Here is a 6,000-nt window from a genome sequence, read left to right on the forward strand (position 1 = left end):
AGTTTGCTGCAATTTCGGATGTGTTGGGATCGTTTGTTACCAACTGCATCACATGCTACAACCCTGGTCGACACATCACAATTGATGAACAGCTTTTCCCATCGAAGACTCGCTGCTGTTTCCTGCAGTACATTGCAACAAAACCCGACAAATTTGGCATAAAGTTTTGGGTGGCTTGTGATTTGAAAACAAAGTACATCTGCAATGTCCTCCCATATCTTGGAAAGGACCCCAGTCGTCCCAGTGAGGAGAGACTTTCTGAGAGTGTGGTGATGAAGCTGATGGAACCATTTATGGACAAAGGCAGGACGGTCACCACGGACAATTTCTTTACATCACTGACACTTGCATGACGACTGCTCAGCCGGAAAACCACCATCCTCGGGACAGTCAACAAGATTCGCCGGGAAATTCCTCAGTCAACTAGAAAGATGGACCGCAAGGAATTCACCACTCAGGTATGTTGTTGGTCTTTTTTATTCCATCAACACCTCTGAGTGTGTCATTGTGTTTAAAACCGCTATAATAACAACAATTTCTTCTTTTTTAGGTGTTTTCCACCACTGGTGCCACGCTGACGGTGTATGCGCCCAAACGAAAAAAGACCGTCTACATTCTCAGCAGCATGCACAGCGTGGTTGAGACTGAGGAAACCATCAAAAGGAAGCCAAACACCATCACCCAATACAACACCACAAAGTGCGGAGTGGATGTGATGGACCAGATGGTGCGGGAGTACAGTGTGCGCACAGGAACACGGCGATGGCCAGTCGCCGTGTTCTACAACATGATCGACATGGCGGCACTCAATGCACATCTGCTTTATCAAGCATGCACCGGGGTGCAGGAGAGACGGGTGGACTTCCTGGTTCAGCTAGCAAGAGAGTTGGCTAACTCTCATGTGAGTGAAAAGAAGGCACTCAAAGAGCAACTGCGCCAACAACAACCGCCTACACCTGGCCCTGGGAAAAGGGCTAAGTGTCAGATCAACCATTGCTGCAAGAGCAATCGCGCAACTGTGCGATGTGTTCATTGCCACAAATACACATGTGGCAAATGTAGGAGAGAGATACCGTGGCAGTGCCAAGTATGTCACGAGTCTCAATAAGAGGATGAAGGAGATTCTTCTAAATATGTGCACAGTTGCTTTGTTATTATCGTTATTTTTATTTATTTTGTTTGTTTTTTTTTTTTTTACACAAATAAAAACCATTGAAAACAAATCACAGTTGTTCTTTTGCACATTTCTCACACCACACTGTCATTAAAAATAAATAATTTTTGTGTTCTCTTTGGGTCAAATGACACCTCTCTGGGTTTTATAGGTAAAAAGTTCATTTGACACCTCTGTGGGACTTCTAGTGTTAAAGAATACTCAATCTGCTGCTGAGTCCTTTGATGTGTGATCAGCTCCTGATGATGTCATCAGCAGAGTGTGTGATGATATCACAATGAAATTCACACTGACATTCCATCTGCTGGCTCCTGATTGGTGGATGGTGTTCTTTTTTTTGCCCAGTAGCCAAATAGGGTGTGTTTCAGCTCTGCATCCTCACTTGAACTTCAGGAAATGCTAATATTCTAGTTTATTATTAGTTTACATTGAGCCTACAGTTTGAAGCATGCAGACAGTTGAGATCAGATGTCTGCTGTAATGTTTTTTTTCTTGTTTGAACAGGGTGTGTTAATTAAAATGATCATGTGTAGGGTTTCCTTTGGTCTTTCATTTCAACACAATTTTGCATTGTACGGTACAGTGAATGTACCTGTCTCTAAAAAGGACTTGGAGATAATACTCCTGTTTGACTTTTCACACCTTCATTTTAACAAACTACCAAACTGTGCAACATACGGGGAACCAAACAATTAAATGTTAACCTTGTAACGACTCATTTGGTCTCAGAGTCAAGGAGGAGTAACAAGACCAGTTAGAATGGTGTAAAAACCAAACAACGTAGTGTAACCCAGGTTAAAATCTGCTACTAAATATATACTAGTTCTGCCCCTTTAAATTACCCGTGCGTGGTGCGTGCCCTTCGACCTCACGTAGACGAGTCACGTGACCGTGCTTAGTCAACTGCATGGAAGCATTAGCGTTTAACCTGGCTGTGGCGTCTTCCGCATTCCGAGGTGTGGGGAAGCCGATCGACAGCTGCGGACAGGTTCGTGTTTTTAAAACTATTCACTCGTGTGCTCGATCTATGTATTTTAAGTTAAGCCTGTCACTATAACTTTTAGAACAACCTACTGTGCTGCGGGGAATCCGTCGCCGCCATCGTGTTGCGTCGCGTTGAGGAACTGGTGAGTAAGAATGAATGAATGAATGAATGGGCTACATGCTAAGCTAGCGGCGCCGAACACTAGCATTAGCATTGGCTGTTCAAATAAAATGGTTGATGCATCTCATAATGTTGTAAAGATTGTTATTGTTGTGTGAACAAACGGTCCTCTCAGACTAACTGTGTTTACATGCACATTTAATATTTATATATTAACTTTGTGCAGCTAATGCACAAAGTTTAATGCAGATATTATTATTGCACTTTTGACTGTTTTTTAATCTCTTGTTTATTTTGTGGTGTATACATTTAATTGAATACATTATTATTTTGTGTACACATGGATCTGGACATAGCCCTATTGTTTATTGGTCCTGTTATGATATTACAGGCCAGGTTCTCTCTGTCTTGGAGATGATTGATGGTGAGCTGAACTAAGGCTGGGAGCCTACCTTCGAAGCAGCATACACTGAACAGCCATCCTGCTGGTCTGGTAGGAAGTTTGTACGCAGCCTGTCCCCACACACTTCTCAATCGACCGACGCTTCATGCTCACATACACATTCCCCTTTCTCCATCAATAACCTATGGACTTGCCACTATGAACTCTTACAAAACCCTCGTGGGTTGTTGCGTTGGACGTTGAAGGAACCAAATCATATGGATTATTCTTTTATGTTCTTGGTGTGTGTGTGATATTTGCTGTGTGTTCTGTGATCATCCTGCTCGATAAGAATCATACAGTACACGTGACTATTGGTTACCGGTTGAACTGCAGTTTGTAAATATTGTTGGGTCTTTTCTATTTTTTTTTCCTCATTACTGTTCTGTAAATACTTTATGTAAACCATTATTTAATATATGGTACCTGCACCAAAGTTAACCTCTTGTTTCCGTGTTGTCACTGACCACCAGCTCCTGTAATTGGATTTAGTCTTCTGTGATCAACTAGCCTATGCATTTTTCAGCCTTAAAGTATTAGTATTAGCCCAACCTTAATACTAGCAGCGAGTCTTCAAAACCCGCTACATCTTGGTGAGCTAGCTAGGAGCTGGTTTGTACAGTGAATAACACGTTATAACAACAGAAACGATTCAGTCATACTCACCAGTCCGTTTTTGTAATGGAAGTCTTTGAAACCCTCGGGATAAAAATTCCTAATGCCGTCTTAGTGGATGGGCCGGTTAAAGAGAGTTTCACTGAAATTATAGAATTTCTCGATCAATACGGTGACATTAATCGCGAGGACATTATTGATGATAGCGAATCAGAATTTCATCAGATGCTCGTGGTCGAATTTGTGTCGGGAGCGTAAGTCGCAAAACTGTCGCCTAGACTGCCGTATACGTTTGTTTCGGATAAAAGTAACAAATTCAATATTAGGAATTTATCCAAAATTTACACCTCAAAGTTGAGCGGTTCAAAGACTGACACTTATTTGTCAGACCTGAAGAACATTGCTAAATTATCAGGAAAAGAGTACTGGTTCTTGGAGAAATTATGTCCCAAATACAACAAACAATAGCGCAACTGCATCCTGTTGCGGGAAATGTCCCTAAAAGTGAACAAAAGCAAGCTGACCAATCAAGGAACCCAGCAGAGCCATCTGTACCTCCTCCAGTACCAAGTAGAACCTTTGGACAAGTGTATGCTCCTTTACGACCCTCCCCTCCCCCTCTCACCCCGCCTGTTTCTGCTTCTAACAGTGCTAGTATAAACAGCGCCGGCAGACGATCGATTGCACCTGGTGATCTCAACCCGCCTGAGGTGCAGCGCTACGTCGTGGAGCATGTGGTCCGGAGCAGTGATGCATCTATGCATGCCACCCACCGGCTGAGACCGTTCTCTGGTAAAGTGCCCAGGCCAAACCATGAAATGGACTATGACACCTGGCGGTCTGGTGTCGAGTTAGTGCTGCGGGATCCAGCTATCTCGGATCTCCAACGCACCAGATTTATTCGTGACAGCCTGCTGCCCCCTGCGTGTGACCTGGTGAAACATCTAAGTCATGATGCGCCGCCTAATGTGTATCTGCAGCAGCTGGAGTCAGCATATGGGACTGTCCAGGACGGTGAAGAACTTTACGTCAAGTTCATGGACACTTACCAAAATCATGGAGAGAAGCCCTCTGAGTACCTGCACAGACTCCAGGTGGCACTGCAACACGCTGTGAGGAGAGGAGGAGTATCTGAGAGGGATATGGACAAACGCTTATTGGCTCAATTCTGCAGAGGATGTTGGGACAATGGACTAATTTCAGAACTCCAGCTCAAACAAAGGAAATCAAGTCCCCCGTCTTTTGCTGAACTTTTACTACTCCTACGAACGGAGGAGGACAGAGAAGCAGCAAAGGAGCAAAGAATGAAGCAGCACTTGGGAGCAACCAAACACAAAGTAACCACGCATGTTCAACTTGTTAAAAGCGTGGATGATGAGACAAATTTGTGTACTACAATAACAAATTTCACCAAAGAGCTTTCACAACAGATGACAGCCATTCAACAACAGCTTGCCGCTCTCAACGCTGGTCAGGCCAGTAGACAGCAGCCCGCAGCTACATATTCTGCCTCAAAGCAGTTTGAAACCGGGAAGATGGGGAGAAACGCTAAACCAGCTTCTTCCAATCTGAAGCCGGGATATTGCTTCCGCTGTGGGGAGGACGGTCATATTAAGCCTCAATGTGACTCCGAGCCGAATCCAGCGCTGGTCAGCGTCAAGCGAAAGCAGTTTCAAGACAAGCAGCAGAAGTGGCAGGGACAAAATCCATCTGGAAAGAAGCATTTAAACTAGCTCCAGTTCCTGGTGTGGGACATCCAGGGGCTGAGCAGGACCAACTTTGTCCCGCCAGGAGTAAGCTTCCTGTCAATTGTTCTGAGCTGCTGTCTACATCAAGGAGAGTGCCAAAAGGACTTATAGGATCCAGATGTACGGCTGATGTCAAAGTCGCTGGTCAACAAGGGTCCTCTCTTCTGGATACTGGGTCCCAAGTTACAACCATTCCGGTCTCCTTCTACAACGAGCATCTCTCCGATCATCCGGTTCAATCCTTGCACGAGCTACTCCACGTCGAAGGAGCAGCCGGCCAGAATGTTCCATATCTTGGCTACATCGAAACTACAGTGACTTTTCCCAAAGACTTTGTTGGAAGTAGCATCACTGTTCCAACTCTCGCACTCATTGTTCCTGATGTCAGACCAGGGTTTCCCACCTCAATCCTGATTGGCATGAACACTCTGGAAACGCTCTACAATCAGTTTCGGAAAAGCGACTATTTTTCCTTCCAACCAAATGCATCCGGCTACAGAGCTGTACTACAAACTCTCCAAGTGACCTACCAACAAAGCTGCAGTGACCATCTTGGAGTGGTAACCCTGCTCAGTAAATCCGCTGTGCTCATTCCTGCTGGCCACACTGTGCTGCTGAAGGGCTCCGCTAAAATCTCTGCTCCAGCAAGTCAGTATGCTGTCGTCCAACATCCGGATTCAGGCCTGCCGGGTGGTTTGTGCGTTAGCAGCTGTCTTGTCACCATGCCAACGTGTTCACCTCACCAAATACCTGTCATGGTGAGAAATGAATTGGAGCAAGACATTTACATACCACCTGCAACCATCATAGCAGAGCTGGGAGCGTATGAATGCATTGTCTCAGAGCAGCATGTGACTAGTGCCGCAGCACAGGGGGCTGGAGGCACTCCAGTAATTTTCAACTTTGGGGAATCGCC

The sequence above is a fragment of the Gouania willdenowi genome, unplaced genomic scaffold (genome assembly GCF_900634775.1).
Source record: "Gouania willdenowi unplaced genomic scaffold, fGouWil2.1 scaffold_184_arrow_ctg1, whole genome shotgun sequence".
NCBI lineage: Eukaryota > Metazoa > Chordata > Actinopteri > Blenniiformes > Gobiesocidae > Gouania > Gouania willdenowi.